At 43.3% G+C, this 17,792-nt stretch overlaps 1 protein-coding gene across 1 annotated transcript in view; it reads right to left on the reverse strand.

Moving 5' to 3' along the window:
- Window positions 1-17,495, reverse strand: part of LOC120916966 (hematopoietic prostaglandin D synthase-like) — a 56,061-nt gene extending 38,566 nt beyond the window's left edge. The window contains exon 1 of the mRNA XM_040327909.1: window positions 17,393-17,495. The gene's annotated coding sequence lies outside the window, so the exon portion shown is untranslated. The remainder of the gene's footprint in view (window positions 1-17,392) is intronic.
- Between the last annotated feature and the right edge of the window lie 297 nt (window positions 17,496-17,792).

Consider the following 17,792-nt stretch of genomic DNA (forward strand, 5'->3'; position numbering starts at 1 on the left):
CCATAATCTATTGCCCGGGGGTCCCATAATCTCCTATTGCCCGGGGACCCCATAATCTCCTATTGCCGGGGGCCCCATGAGTTGCCAAGTCTGCCCCTGTTCAGTAGTATACTAAACCCTTGATATTTTCATATGTGTCCATCAAATAGGGAACAGGAGATCACGTTTTGATGATGAAATGCGCCAAGTGGAACTTCCGGTGCTCCACTTCCGGTCTGTAGGTGGAACGCATGCCAGGGACTAGATGGCATCCATCTTGCTCAAAACACAGCAGACCGATGCTTTACATCATATGAGTTTTGTAGTAATTTTTAATCCTAATTATTTATATTTTTTAATAATTTTTTCACTATGAGAGGAATCCTCTCCTTTCTTATTTTATAAAATCACTCCCGCCCATTGAACAAAGAGGATAAGGACAAGAACCTATAGTAGGAGGGTAGGGTATAACATCCAGGACAGAGACCGTTGGAGGACAGAGATTCAGATAGGTATAATAGTGACCACAAAGCACTATTGACTCCTTTTGCTGTAGAGTAAGGGGGTCATTGGAATCTGGTGAGTGCGGATGATATCACATGAGCACAAGGTGGAATACTACTAATGCCTTGTAGACACGAGCAGAATTTCCGACGGAAAAAGTCAGACAGAAGCTTTTCATCGGATATTCCGTCCGTGTGTATGCCCCATATGACTTTTTCCATCTGAAATTCCGACGGAATTAGATAGAGAACATGTTCTCAATTTTTCAGATGAAAGAAATTTCTATCGGAATTTCCGTTCGTCTGGATGCAATTCCGACGGACTAAAAACCATGCATGCCCAGAATCAAACATTAAACTTAATTTTTCCCGGCTCGTCGTAGGGTTGTACGTCACCACGTTCTTGACTGTTGGAATTTGGTGTGACCATGTGTATGCAAGACAGCTTGAGCGGAATTCCGTCAGAAAAACCCCCCTCACAACATGCACAGCCAGGCACTCAGGGATTTCTTCCGATGGGAAAACCGGTCGTGTGTACAAGGCATAAGAGGGTTGTTTTGGCACAAGCACTTTTTCTTCAAATCTTTAAGGACTTTGTTTTTTTCTTCACATCACATCTTTAGGAATTTCTTATGTGTGTACTTTGATTTTTCTTTTATGAGTGGACTTTTTTTTTTTTTTATGTGTGGACTTTGTTTTTTCTTTTATGTGTGGACTTTGTTTTTTCTTTTATGTGTGGACTTTGTTTTTTCTTTTATGTGTGGACTTTGTTTCATTACACAAATAATCAATATTTGGGATTATATTTAACAGTATAAAAGATCTTGCGAGCTACCTACTAGTGCTAATAGCTAATCAATAATAATTGTAAGAGCAGCTGCTGACACTAATCACGTACTCATACAGCCAACTATGCCCAGTGCAGCCAGGTTCTGTGTAGGACAGCCAGGAGCTTGCCATATTGCTTAACTGTGCTAAGTGCAGCCATGAGTTGAATAAGTTCAGCAAAGAGACAGTAAAGTGCAACCTAAGGTTGTGGAATACAGACAGCATTTTGTACAGAGCTGCCAAAAGCCTAGCAGTCCTCAAGTTCTACAGTTCAGGGTATCCCATGCTCCCGATCCCTATCTAAGTTCTTGTTCAATAAAAATCCTAAAAAGAAACCCCTAGCCTGATTCTTGAGCCAGTGGAAGAATGCTGAAAATGCTAAGTGCCTGGCTGTGCATGTTGTGAGGGGGGTGGAAATAGTCGCAATTACCAGCGGCTCCTATGGGATAGCGCTACAGGTTCAACAAAAAACAGTGGCAGAATATTCTTCTACTGAAAGCCAAAGTTCCATGTAAAATCAGGTTTTATAGAACATAGAATGTAAAAATTGTAGTGCAAGTATATTACAGTGTTGTTCCCTTGTCCATAAAGGATTTGCTGCTGAGTATTGAGGTTCAGTGACACCCTTTCTAATGCCATGCGATGATGTCTGTGATTTAAAAGCACAGTGAAAGAACATTGTAGTTCTTTCCTACTCTTTTATGATGCAAATCCGTGTCAGATGCCATGCAATCACATTGCAATGAATCTGACCCTTAAGCACACAAAAAGAGAACTTTATCTAGGGTTTAGTCCTGATACTCATTGCGTAGGTGACACCAAGCAAGATAAGATTTAACAAATTTCATTTTTCCTATTTGTTAAGCCAGTGCTGATGTGATAAAAATGTCACAGGTACTAGGTCATGGGTCACATGTATGAATAAAGAAGTTAACAAGAATAGTTTTGTTTTGTCAATAGTAACCAGCCAGCGTCCAAAATTTGAGCTACATTAAGAGTTGAAACAAACTGTTGTAATAAATACAGTAATGCTCTTGTTAAGACCCCCCTTTCACACTGAGGCGTTTTTCAGGCGCTTAAGCGCTAGAAATAGCCTCTAAATAGCGCCTGAAAACCGCCTCCCTATTCATTTCGGTGTAGCTTTTCACGCTGGGGTGGTGCGCTTGCGGGACATTAGGAAAAGTCCTGCAAGTAGCATCTTTGGGGCGGTTTGGGAGCGCTGTATTTAGTGCTCCCAAAGCGCCCCTGCCCATTGAAATGAATGGGCAGGGCATCCAAAGCGCCTGAAAAGTGCTTCAGAAGCGCCGCAACACGGGTGTTTTTAACCCCTTTTGTGGGGTTAAAAGCACCTGCTAGCGGCCAAAAAGCGCTACTTAAACAGCACTAAAGCAGCACTATAATAAGCGGCTCTTTAGCGCTAACGCAGCTGCAGCCCCAGTGTGAAAAGGGTCTAATGCCGCGTACACACGATCGGACATTCTGACATCAAAACAGTGGATTTTTTTCCGACGGGTTGTTCTCTCAAACTTGTCTTGCATTCACACAAATGTTGTCGGAAATTCCGAACATCAAGAACGAAGTCACGTACAACATGAACGACGAGCCGAGAAAAATTAAGTTAAATGGTTCCGAACATGCGTCAAATTGATTCCAAGCATGCGTAGGATTTTTGGGCGTCGGAATAGGCTACGGGCGATCGGAATTTAAGACAAGAACTATTGTTGTCGGAAAAATTGAGAACCAGCTCTCAAACATTTGTTGTTGGAAATTCCGACAGCAAATATCTGATGGAGCATACACACGGTCGAACATTTGTTGTCGGAAACTCCGACCCTGTGTCTTAGTCTGTCTTTTACGTTTAACGTACGTTAACGCATGCTGTGCATACAGTCTGAAAACACACAAGAATGAAAAGGTATGGACCCTTGCACTTTTGCGCCTTTCAGCTGGCTAAGTTGCAATTTTCTAAATGCATTACCATTTATCCTTGTAGAGGGTGTCTATTGGTGTAAAGTTGGTGGAAGTTAGCAGAAGAACATTTTGAAGATAGCTAGTGAATAAACAAATGCAGACCCCCCTATTTCTCTACATGTCTGCAATAGTGCTAAAAAAGTCAGTCCTTTCCTAATATATGGGCTGCCTTAACACAATGCACATTAAGCCAAGGCCATAACGCACATTAACACACTGCAACAGAATGCCTAAGTGTAAGTGAGCCTCAATGGGAACCTATCAATGGAACATTGCATGAGCTGCCGTTACTGACCTTATTTTAATGTCTGTTGCCTGGCTATCATAAAGATCCTAACACTTACTCACTGACCTAGAACAGCTACAGTAGGAGTTGTAGTAGCATCACAGATGTTCTTATCTGCTGTTTTTTGAAGCCAGAGGACGAGACACTGATTCAGAAATGAGCAGAATTTACACGCCCGTGTACAGCAATTTATATGTATTGCCACCTGAAGCTCTCTCGGCCCAGTTTAGCTCTGAGGATTTTATGCTCAGCATGCAAACATCGCGTACACACGATCATTTTTCGGCATGAAAAAAGATAGTTTTTTCAAAAACGTAATTTTAAATGATCGTGTGTGGGCTACACATCATTTTTCAGGTTCTGAAAAACGACAAAAAAAAAAAATTCGAACATGCTGCATTTTTAAACGTCGTTTTAAACGATGTTGTTTTTTGGGTTGTAAAAAATGATTGTGTGTGGGCTAAAACAATGTTAAAAACCCTTGCATGCTCAGAAGCAAGTTATGAGACGGGAGCGCTCGTTCTGGTAAAACTACCATTCATAATGGAGTAAGCACATTCATCACGCTGTAACAGACAAAGAAGTGCAAATCGTCTTTTACTAACATGGAATCAGCTAAAGCAGACCAAAGGCGAATGGAACTTCCCCTTTATAGTGCCGTTGTACGTGTTGTACGTCACCGCGCTTTGCTAGATCATTTTTAAAAAACGATGGTGTGTAGGCAATGTCGTTTTAATGATGAAGTTGGGAAAACATTGTTTTTTGGACATGCTGAAAAACAACGTTTTTTTTTTTTTCATGCTGAAAAATGATCGTGTGTACGCGGCATTACACTCAAGCAACTAGCATTTTGCAAAGGAAATCAGTATTGGCGCTCTGTGTTACAAAACTGACACCGCAATGTTAAAATGTTTCCCTTTTCACAATCTCCCTACGTTGCTGAAAAGGAATTTCACCATTTCCTCTCATTTCAATTCAGTAGCTTTTTCTGTACATCATTCCCATCTTTCAGTTACATTAACATAGATCGAAACTGTACATTACTAATAATACATACTACCTATACTAAATTCACATACACTACCACACAATTAAAATTAATAGCTACACTTACTATGATGTTGGCAATACAAAGGGAAAGTATAGTGATGTGTGTATTGTATTATTTTATTAAAGCGTAACTCCACTTTTGTTGAGAAAAAAAAACATTACCATCTGGGTGATTTATGTACATTGCAATGGTTTTAACAACCTTCATTGCAGATTCCTACCTTTTGTTATTCTGAAGAAATCCCTGTTTGTTCCTCTGTGCCCCTGTCCTGAGTGGGTCTAATGGGAGTGGTTTCATAATTATTAATCAGCTGTGCACCTGCAGCACACTAATGTAGAAAGTGGCAAGGTCTGCATCCCTTTATACGTGTTGCTATTGGGAGTATCTCAATTTCTTTATTTGCTTTTTTCAATATATTTAACCACTGGCCAGCAGGTGGGCCAATCAGTGGGTGGGGCAGATTCCATGTCTACCCGCGATCATTCCCTGCAGTGACAGAACGGGGAGCTGCCTGTGTAAACAAGGCAGATTTCCATTCTGACAGGGGAGATCACACAGATCCTGTCTTTCTGCTATGCAGGAATCTGTGGGGTAGATTCACGTAGCTGCGCTTCCTCTTACGGCGGCGCAGCGTATCGTCTTTACGCTACGCCTGCGTAACTTACAGGAGCAAGTGGATTCACAAAGCACTTGCTCCGTAAGTTGCGGCGGCGTAGCGTAAATGGGGCCGGTGTAAGCGCGTGTAATTCAAATGTGGAATGATGACCTGACGTGTACATGCATGCGCCGTCCGTGTACATATCCCAGTGTGCATTGCTTCCAAGTAAGGCGCAACGACGTATTGGTTTCGACGTGAACGTAAATTACATCCAGCCCTATTCGCGAACGACTTACCCAAACGACGTAAAAAATTCAAATTTCGAAGCGATAACGACGTCCATACTTAACATTGGCTGCGCCTCCTAATAGCAGGAACAACCTTACGCCGAAAAAGCCTAACGTAAACGACGTAAATAAATTGCGCCGGGCGTACGTACGTTTGTGAATCGGCGTATCTAGGTAATTAGCATATTCTACGCCGACAACAACGGAAGCGCCCCTAGCGGCCAGCGTCAGAGACTTATGCCATTTGTATCTTAGGCTAATGTCGGTGTATCTAGCTTTCTGAATACAGAAAGTAGATGCGCCGGCGCAGATTTGAATTTACGCGGCGTATCTATGGATACGCCGGCGTAAATTCTCTCTGAATCCGGGCCTGTGTGTTTCCCCAGGCAGCCCATCCCTCATAGAAAACACCTGCAGAGAACACATTTAACCCCTTGATCGCCCCTGATGTTCACCCCTTACCTGCCAGTGTCATTAGTACAATAACAGTGCATATTTTTATCTCTGATTAATGTCACTGGTTCCCAAAAATATGTTAAAAATGTCAGTTAGGTGTCCGATCTGTCTGCTGCAACGTCGCAGTCCCGCTAAAAATCGCAGATCACCACCATTACTAGTAAAAAAATTAAATAAAAATATGTAGAAGAATATATCCGCCTAAACTGAGGAAAAATTTTGTTTTTTATATATATTTTTGGGGGATATTTGTCATAGCAAAAGGTTAAAAATATTGCTTTTTTTTTTTAAATGATCAATCTTTTTTTGTTTATAGCGCAAAAAAAAAAAAAAAAAAACCCAGAGGTGATATAATACCACCAAAAGAAAGCTCTATTTGTGGGAAGAAAAGGACACATTTTGTTTCTGTACAGCGTCAAACGACTGCGCAATTGTCAGTTAAAGCAATGCAGTGCTGCTCGCAAAAAATGGCCTGGTCATTAAGGGGTAAATCCTTTCCGGTCCTTAAGTGGTTAATCAGCAAATATACATATAGTAAAAAGTATATATAATAGGACTAGATTGTAATGGAAAGTGTAATTTGAATAACCTTAAATGACACACTAGGATACACATGGCTGCGGTTTTTTAAAGTACGTTTTGTAGCACATACAGTATCTGAAAAAAAGACTTACCTTACGTGGCAAGAAATACATTCCACCTTTGCCCCAGTAACATTTACTTGCCAAAACAAACATGTGCTCCATGCTACTGATCCCTGTGTAACCTTGTTGAGATTAAAATCAGAACCTAAATAGTTTGAACTTTATACTGTAATAAAGCTGGAAATCACAATGATGCAGAACATTGCTGACAAAAGTGGATTTATTTGGCTAGATTCAAATAGGCTGCCCATTACTTTTAGTATTAAAGCGGTTCTCCACTCTAAAGTGGAACTCCCGCTGATCGGAACCCTCCCCCCTCCGGTGTCACATTTGACACCTTTCAGGAGGGGGGGGTGCAGATACCTGTCTAAAGACAGGTATTTGCACCCACTTCCGGCCCGGCATTCACGGGCAAAAGACGGGCATTTTGTCACATCCCGTCGCCCCCCTGTTGTGTGCTGGGAACACTCGGCTCCCAGCACACAGCGGGAGCCAATCGGCGGGCGCGGCGCGACTCGCGCATGCGCCGCAGGGAACCGGGCAGTGAAGCCGCAGCGCTTCACTTCCTGGTTCCCTCAGCGTGGATGGAGGGGGGAGCAGCAGGGTGACGAGCGATCGCTCGTCCTCTGCTGCGGACGGCGCTGGACTCCAGGACAGGTAAGTGTCCTTATATTACAGTAAAAGTCAGCAGCTGCAGTATTTGTAGCTTGCTGGCTTTTAATATTTTTCTGGGGTGGAACATCCGCTTTAAGGGATAACTATACTTTACCCGTGAATATTTACCCTATACCTAACCCCAGCACCCCACCAATTCCTACACACACCTGTCTATGCTTCTTCGGCTATCATGTGTTCCCATTGATCAGAACTGAGGACTAGTGTGTGTGTCTGTAAAAATACTGTAGATACCAGAGATATTCTTAAATTTTTTTGCAAACTTATTGAAATGTACATTTAGGTCCTGAGGATTTGTGAAAACGCCCATATCATATATTTTCTGTGTTGCCAACCTACCAGATTGAAATTTACTGGCACGACACCCGAAATTTACTGCCACATCCACGTTTTTACTGGCATTTCACAAAAGTTACTAAATTACATTTTTAGGTGCAAATTTCAGTATTTAGGGCCAGATTCACATAGAATTGCCCTGGCGCAGCTTATAAGAGATACGCTACGCCGCCGTATCTTACCTGGCGCATTTTCGAATCCAGAAAGATTTTGCGCCGTAAGTTACAGCGACGTAGTGTATCTCTCGGCGCGTATTTCAAATTGGGAGGGTAGGGGGCGTGATTCATTTAAATGAAGCGCGTCCCCGCGCCGATTGAACTGCGCATGCTCCGTTTTGAAATTTCCTGCCGTGCTTTGTGCGAAATGACGTAATTTTTTGAACTTCGACGTGAGTTACGTCCTTTCCTATTCACGGACGACTTACGCAAAAAAAATAAAAATTCGACGCGGGAACGACGGCCATACTTTAACATGGCAAGTCTATCTATACGCCACATAATAGCAGCAGCTTTAACTATACGCCGGGAAAAGCCAACTAGCGACGACGTAAGAGAATGCGACGGCCGCGCGTACCTTCGTGGATCGACGGAAAAAGCTAATTTGCATACCCGATGCGGAAAACGACGCGAACTCCACCCAGCGGGCGCCGAAGTTATGCCCCTACGATCCGAAGGCATACGAAGCCGTACGCCTGTCGGATCAAAGCCAGAAGCCGTCTTATCTTGGTTTGATGATTCAAACTAAAGATACGACGCGGCAAATTTGAAAGTACGCCGGTGTATTAGTAGATACGCTGGCGTACTTGCTCTGAGAATCTGGCCCTTAGGCTACAAACAAGTACGCTAGGCAAATAGCAATGTGATTTAAGGTTAAAAAAAAAATGTTATTTTTGATATAATAAGGGCAAATTATTTAGCCCTCTGCCACCAACACCCCCTGCCTTCACCCCCCTCTGCGGTGCCAAAATCTCCCTCTGCCTCCAATCTCCCCCTGCCTCCATCTCCCTCTGCGGTGCCACCAACAAACCCTGTCTCCATCCCCCACCCTCTGCGGTGCCACCATCCCCCTCTGCAGTGCCTCCAATCACCCCCTGTCTCCAATCTCCCCCTGCCTCCATTGCCCCCTCTGCGGTGCCACCGCAGCCACCATCACCCCCTGCCTCCAATTACCCCCTGCCCCCTATCTCCATGCGCAGTTCCAAGCCGAACCGATCTCGGCTATTTTTACTGGCACATTCCCGCAACCACAGACATTTACGAACGGGGGAAAAAGGTGCCCATTTTTACGAACTGTCCGTAAAAATACGGACGGTTGGCAACACTGACCGACCCTGGCGAATAAAAGGTTGTACTACAAGCACATGTGCTGACAGAAATACACGGATAAAAAAAAGAGAGAGATACAGAGGGAGCAGAGGGATCACTTATTAGTATTCTGATGCTCTTTCATTGTCCAATTACAGCCTGGTGGCAGGTATTCATTTAGGACTGGGGGCACAGCAATGAAATACATTTGGCAGGTAAGCCTGCTATAATATATGTATGTGTTTTAAATGTGTATTTAGCTGTTTGCCTGGAGTTCAAGTGACATTAATGGTTTTGTTCAGAGCATCCTCAATCTTCCTCTTCTGGGGTCCTCCGTCGGCGCTCCTGGCTCCTCCTGCCCTTGAGTACCCCCCCTAGCAAGCTGCGAATCCATGTTCCGCAACTTCATCTGGTCCTACCGTAAGCCACGCATCAGGCTTCAACTTCTCCATCTTGCAAAGCAAAAGGGGTGGGTTGGCCTTCCGGATCTGAAATCCTATTATAGAGTGGCTCACCTCAACAGGTTGGTGGACTGGCACTGCCATGCAGAAGCAAAGCACTGGGTGGCCATGGAAATTGAGGACTCCGATGCCACAGCCAAAAGCTGGCCCTGGATCAATACCCCTTTGTTGAGGGACCTTGCTGAACACCCCACATTAGGCAGCACGTTATCGATAGTCAGAGATGCCTTCAGGCACTCCTCGGTCTCCCTACTTCCCTCTCCGATGGTACCGGTCCTGGGAAATCCAGAATTCACACCTGGTCTTCAGAATGCCCATTTCAAGCGGCTGGCTACGGTTCGCCTGTGTGATTTTTTGGTGCCCGATGGTCAACTCTCCTCTGCCACTGGGGTGTCCACTACGGACCTCCCTCTGGACTTTTGGAGTACTCTCACTGAGTTTGGTGAGGAGGGAGAGAGAGAAAGAGAGAGAACAGATGCTCTTGGGCACAGCACTGGGTTGAGGTTGGATATTTAGGGGGGATGAAGGGGGGAGCTGCACCTAAGAGCCGGTTCACACAGGGGCAACACGACTTCCAGCACGACTTTGGGAGGCAACTTGGACACGACTTGAGTATGAATCATCAGACAACTTACAAGGCAACTTCAAGTCGCCTCCAGGACAGTACAAGGCAACTTCAAGTCTCCTCCAGCACAGGAGGCTTTCCAGTGGCCAATCAAATCCAATCAACAATCAGCTCTGTGGGAGGGAAGGGGGAGGGAGGGGTTTGCCTGAGAAATGTATGTTATCTTCCTGTATTGTTGCTTCAGTTAAGACAGTGATCTGACTTCTGAGGCGACTTCCATTGAAATCAATGGGTACAAGTTGCCTACAAGTCGGATTGAAGTAGTACAGGAACCTTTTCTGAAGTCGGAGCGACTTCAGTAGTGTGTATTAAGACGGCTCCATTCACTTCCATTGATTTTCTCAACCACGCGACTTGGGGCAACTTCAAGTCCGATCCCAGGTAGCCCCTGTGTGAACCGGCTCTAAAAGTTTTTTTTTACCATAATACAAAGAATGCATTGAGGTAAAAAAAAAAACTTTGGTCTTTACAGACACTTTTTTTTGTATTCTTTATTTCTTTTTTGTGATCATACACAACAATTAGAATGTATAAATGTGATTGCAGCATCAGAAACATCCATTACTGAAGACAAAGTTATTCCGTCTTGCGAGGTAGGTACAACTCCAAACCAAGACATCAAATATTCCTAGGATTAAGTAACCCTGGTATGCCGCTTTGGGAATGCACAATATATTGGTTCTGGGACACTTCCTGGGACAAGACCCTATCGGGACAGTTTAGTAAAAAGCATGACAGTCCCAGCAAATCTGGGACAGTTGGCAAGTATGATGTAATGCAAGATTACTGTGGGGCCCCCCGTGTACCTGGGGCCCCTGGGCAGTGCCTAGGAGTGCCCTTGCATTAAGATAGCCCTGCATAGTGGTGAATGATGGCACCGATCAGGTCCACCTGAAAAACTGACAGGCAACCCTGATCGGAGCGCTCATGTGAAAGGGGCCTAATACACAAAGGTATTAGAAATCTAGATCAGTGGTTCTTAACTCTGTCCTCAAGTACCCCCAACAGGCCATGTTTGCAGGTTTTCCTTTATCTTGCACAGGTGCTTTTAATCAGAGTCAATGACTTGGTATTTTGGACAGCTATTTTATCTAAGAGAAATTCCCAAAACATGTCCTGTTGGGGGTACTTGAGGACAGGGTTGAGAACCACTGCTCTAGATGACACTGCTGCTTCTCCAAGTTCTAAACGATCATACTGTTCTTGATGGCACCTCTAGAAAACTTCAGTTTATCGTTGAGGAACATAAAGACATGATTGTGATTGCTATCAGAATAGATAATTCCTAGCTATAATGTTTCAGCTTCCAACCCATTTTTTTCCGTCGGAATAAATTCCGAAGGGTTTTCCGATGGAATTCCACTCAAGCTGTCTTGCATACACACGGACACACCGAATTCAGACCGTCAAAAATGCGGTGACGTACAACACTACGACAAGCCTAGAAAAATTAAGTTCAATGCTTCCGAGCAAGCGTCAAATTGTTTCCGATCATGCGTGTTTTTTTTCTCCATCGGAATTCCATACAGACGAACGGAATTTACGATGGAAATTTTTTCTGTCGGAAAAAAGGGAACATGTTCTCCTAAGTCCGTCGGAATTTCCGATGGAAAAAGTCAGATGGGGCATACACACGGTCGGAAATATCCAATGAAAAAATTACGTCTGACTTTTCCCATCGGAAATTCTGATCGTGTGTACGTGGCATTAGGCAACCGTTTTGTACTTTGATGGAAACACTTGTACTTGTAGGGTAGACCTCTGTTCCCTTGAGCTGTGATGGTTATCTTTCTATTATTTGGAAAGAAAATAAATAATATAAAAACAGTATAAATAACCTAGGATACCTACTAGGCGTATCTCTATCATTTAAATATAGCAATGGCTTATTTGATCACATGCTCACACATGTGAATGCTGAAAAGAAATATGTTTTTGCATATACAATGTTCTAGGAGTGTTGGAAAATAAACACTGCATATGCAAACTTTACTACTTTAATTATACATTGTATGTTTTGTGGGAAACCCGTCATATATTAAATGCACAGTAACAACAATTCACTTGTGTAAAGGGAAGACTGAACAACAGAGAATGTCGGAGCCAGAATTCCGCCTCTGAAATGTCTCCATTTTTATATAGATAAAATATCTCATGTCCATTTTACAAGGAAGGTGGGTGGTAGTGCCCAAGCTCTCTACTGTACTTGTTGCTGAGAAATTAGACGCCAGCTAAAATACATTGTTACATTTTAGGATCCATAACTTATACAACCTTTCCAGATGAAAGAAAATAATACTAACATTGAAAATTCCATCTTGGTTTTACCGGGAGGAATGCTGTAAGCTTGGCACAAGCAAATAAAAGTCTCAATGTTCTACTGTCCCAAGTAACCTAAAAAGTGTCCTTAAAACCTAAACTTTCTCCTACTTGGACAATCCACAAGCTAAACCTAGTACCTAAAAAATACCCTATGTTTAACCACTTCCATACCAGGCACTTATACACCTTACTGCCCAGACCAATTTTCAGCTTTCAGCGCTGTTGCACTTTGAATTGCGCGGTCATGCTACACTGTACCCAAACTAAATTTGTATCATTTTGTTCCCACAAATAGAGCTTTCTTTTGGTGGTATTTGATCACCTCTGGGATTTTTTTTTCTGATAAAAAAAAAAAAATACCGAAAATTTTGAAATGTATTTTTTTGTGTGTTTCAGTTACAAAACTTTGTAAATAAGTAAGTTTTCTCCTTCACGGATGGGCACTGATGGGGCTCCACTGACGGCCACTGATAAGGCGGCACTGATGGGCACCGATGAGGTGGCACCAATGAGGTGACACTGATGAGGTGGCATTGATGGGCACTGATGATGGGCACTGATATGCAGCACTGATAGGCGGCATGGATGGGCACTGATAGGCGGCACGGATGGCGCGGATAGGTGGCACGGATGGGCACTGATAGGCAACACGGATGGGCACTGATAGGTGGCATGGGTGGACATGGATCTGTACTGATAGGTGGCACAGATGGGCACTAATAGTTGGCACTGATGTACTGTAATGTATTGTACTGATGGTTGCCAATCAGTGCCAAACAATAATGCCTGCCAATCAGTGATGCCCATTGTGGGCACTGATTAGCATCCATTGTGGGCACTGATTTTCATCCATTAGGGACACTGATTGGCATCCCTGGTGGTCTAGTGTGGCATACCTGGTGATGGGCATCCCTGGTGGTCCAGTGTGGCATACCTGGTGATGGGCATCCCTGGTGGTCCAGTGTGGGCATCCTCGGGGGGTGCTGCGCTGATAATGGATCAGCACAAACACCCCCCCCCCCGATAGAGGAGCAGCCAATTGGTGTTTTCATTTTGTCCATGGTGACAACAAGTTTTTCTGACCTTTTATCTAGCGAGAAAGGTCAATAATCTGTGGTAAGGAGCCATCCTTATTTAGCACGATCTGGGTGTTTTATCGGTGAAGGTGGAAACCCTCTCTTTGTTCTATTGCATGCACAGTGCGGATTACAAGGATCCTTTGAACACTTTATTTCAAGTTTTATGGACACTTTGATACTCTTTTTTTGTACTGCTTCAAGTTTATGCACGTATTGCATTTTTGCACATATTCAATTGTATCCCTATGTGGATAGTTGCTATATATTGCACTTATTGTGAATTTTTGTGATTTTTTGTCTATTTGGTTTCACTAATTATTTTATATTTTTCTCATTAGCGCCCCCTGTCTTTGTAAAGGTAACTCTTATTAATGACATTCCATTTTGACAAACTGTCATAATGTCGTAATAATAGTATTATGAGGAAAAAACCTTCATAAAAAAAGATATGTACTCTACAGTTTTAATGGTGTGTAATGTAGCAAAATATCTGTAAAATATAGCATGGGTAGATAACCAGACCTGAGATATTCTACTTAGACCTACACATTCTACTCTAATGATGGCCATTCATGCTTCAACATTATTATCTGACTGATTTGTGATGCGATCAAATGATCGAATCAGCAAATAATCAAATAGCTACAACTCCCCTACTGATCAATCAATGGATCAATCGGCAGCACTGAGATGCTTTGGTCATGAATCAAAACATATTTGGGTTGATCAGATCAAGAGATTACATGGTGGAAACTTAATGCAATCGATAACTTTTGATCTTTCGAGCATTGAACCTTACATGGGAGCAGGGCCCATTACTTGGGAAAAGAGCAGATCAGGGCACATTACATGGGAGCAGAGCACATCAGGGCACAATACAGTATATGAGAGCAGGGCACATAACATGGGAACAGAGCACATTACAGAAGAGCAGGTCACATTACATGACAACAGGGAACATTACATAACATTACATGGGATCAGGGAACACTACATGACAACAGGACTCATTACATGTGAGCAGAGCACATTACATGACAGCAGGGCACATTACATGGGAGAAGGGCACATTACATGACAGCAGGGCACATTACATGGGAGAAGGGCACATTACATGACAGCAGGGCACATTACATGGGAGAAGGGCGCATTACATGACAACAGGGCACATTACATGGGAGAAGGGCACATTACATGGGAGAGGGACACATTACATGACAGCGGGGCACTTAACATGACAGCAGGGCACATTACATGGGAGAAGGGCACATTAGATGAGAGCAGAGCACATTACATGGGAAAAGGGCACATTACATGACAGCAGGGCACATTACATGGGAGAAGGACACATTACATGACAGTGGGGCACATTACATGACAACAGGGCACATTATATGGGAGAAGGGCACATTAAGTAGGAGCAGGGCACATTAGATGAGAGCAGGGCACATTAGATGAGAACAGAACACATTACATGGGAGCAGGATACATTACATAAGATCAATGCCCATTATATGGGAGCAGGGTACATTACATGGGAGAAGGGCACATTACATGACAGCAGGGCACATTACATGACAGTAGGGCACATTACATGGGAGAAGGACACATTACATGACAGCAGGGCACATTACATGACAGTAGGGCACATTACATGGGAGAAGGACACATTACATGACAGCGGGGCACTTAACATGACAGCAGGGCACATTACAAGGGAGAAGGGCACATTACATGACAACAGGGCACATTACATGGGACAAGGGCACATTAGATGAGAGCAGGGCACATTACATGGGAGAAGGGCACATTACATGACAACAGGGCACATTACATGGGACAAGGGCACATTAGATGAGAGCAGGGCACATTACATGGGAGAAGGGCACATTACATGACAGCAGGGCACATTACATGGGAGAAGGACACATTACATGACAGTGGGGCACACTACATGACAGCAGGGCACATTACATGACAACAGGGCAAATTATATGGGAGAAGGGCACATTAAGTAGGAGCAGGGCACATTAGATGAGAACAGAACACATTACATGGGAGCAGGACACATTACATAAGATCAAGGCCCATTACATGGGAGCAGGGTACATTACATGAGATCAATGCCCATTACATGGGAGCAGGGCACATTACATGGGAGCAGAGTACATTACATAAGACCATTGCCCATTATATGGGAGCAGGGTACATTACATGAGATCAAGGCCCATTACATAGGAGCAGGGTACATTACATGGGAGCAGGGTACATTACATGAGAGCAGGGCACAGTTTCCTTCTCATTCAGTATGACATTATTAATGGTAGTGTGATGATTTTTCTATTGTGGATTACTAGGCAACAAGTAAAACGGCTACTCCTATTATTGTTTGTCTTATAACTAAGTAGTGTTTTTATTTTTACTCTTATCATCATCACAATAGGAGTAATTCTGTTGACTTGTTGTCCAGTAACCCACCATAAAGAAATCCTCACACTACCATTATTAATGCCATTCTGCTCTCTTATCTACCCTTTAAACCCTGTTCTGAGAGTGATAGGTAGGGCTGTGCATTAGACATAAAATGGCGCAGAGCTCTGCCTTTCTATTATATACTAGTTTCAAACTCCTTACCCACTTAAAAGGAGCACTGACCTGCACCACAGCTGCCATAGTTCTAGGTTGAGCATTATATATTGGTATATATAATAATAATGTATGATAAAGGCAGCCAATTCCTCGTTGTTGTCCTTCCCTTGGGCCGCCTCCTGGGAGGAAGTCACTGTTGTCACTGCACTGCTAGCTACCTTCATATTCCCATTGCCAGCCTCGTCATTACCTTCTCCTGTACAAATGGCTTTCTTTGACACATCCATCTTCTGAACACCCAGTTGAGAAACCCTGCTGTCGATTTTAGTCTTGTGGCTGCCCTTCTCACTATTTAATCTTGTTAGTGGTTTGTATGGGTTTGCAGTATATCTCTATATATGCGTCAATGGAAATGCATTCGACTTTTGTATTGTCTGTATTAGGCAGACCATAGATGATACGTGTTTGCAGGAAAGAAAATCGATTCCCCCACCAACACAGTCAGGCCTCGTACACACGTCCAAGGAACTCGACGTGCCAAACACATCGAGTTCCTCGTCAAGTTCAGTGTGGAAGCCGCCGAGATCTCGGCGGGCCGACTTTCCTCATTGAACAACGAGGAAATAGAGAACATGTTCTCTTTTCGTCCCGACGAGTTCCTCGTCGGCTTCCTCGCTGAAAAGTGTACACACGACCGAGTTTCTCGGCAGAATCCAGCTCCGACCGAGTTTCTGGCTGAATTCTGCCGAGAAACTCGGTCGTGTGTACGGGGCCTTAGTGTTGATGAGGAAATCCCTCCCGCGGAGCTATTGTGTTCTCCCGGTAGGGTTGGTGTGGTGGTCATGCTGAGCCGTCCCTGTCGGGAGAACAGTGATTATTGCTACTGGTTATAGCCATTGATAATAACTGCATCCCGAAAACCCAACATGCTGCTTGTGCCTAAGTTGATCAATGGATGGACTTGGGTACAATCAGACTGTCCATAGATGGTTTGAATATTGTCCCTGCTGAACCGGCTGACATTCAAACCATCTTTGGCTGGCATAATGACTTCTTACGCTTTTAAAATACTCTATAAAACAAAACATAAAAATAATAATACAAGTATTATATTCAGCCTACACTGCATAAACATTACACTGAAGATATTTGCACAGAGCGCCAAATAACAATACAGACACTTTCCTATATTTAGCCTAACCTAGAAAGTTCAAGCTAATATCTATTGTTAATGTTCTACCTTCCTCTTCTCTATGCACTAGCTGCTAGCTCTTTTGTTTTAGAATAGAGTTTATATATTGTTCCTTTTATACACACATGTACATTTGTAAAAAGAAGCTGTAATGAAATTCCTATCCTTTCATAGCTTAAGCTCAGATAGTGTGTTTTCCGTATTACCTTAGCAGTCCAGAGTCTTCTGATCTAATGAGCTGCACTGTGATCTGCCTCTTAAACAAAAGTAGCTTTAAACCTTTGAACCTAACCAGGAAAAAAAAAAGACAGACAGGGTTCTGATTATATTCATTCAATATCGCCCCCTGGTGGATAACTTTTACATAGTTTTAAATGCCTGTTATGTACATTGCTACATTATATTTTTCCTATAAAGAAAGCTGAGTAAAAAAAATGTTAAAGCGGGAGTTCACCCGAAATTTTTTTTTTAACATTAGATTGAGGCTAATTAAGGGGAGCAGAAACGGGTATTTTTTTAAAAATCAATGCCGTACTTACCGTTTTCGAGATAGATGTTCTCCCGCCGCTTCCGGGTATGGTCTGGGGGACTGGGCGTTCCTATTTG

The sequence above is a fragment of the Rana temporaria genome, chromosome 1, assembly GCF_905171775.1.
Source record: "Rana temporaria chromosome 1, aRanTem1.1, whole genome shotgun sequence".
In the NCBI taxonomy this organism is placed as follows: Eukaryota; Metazoa; Chordata; class Amphibia; order Anura; family Ranidae; genus Rana; species Rana temporaria.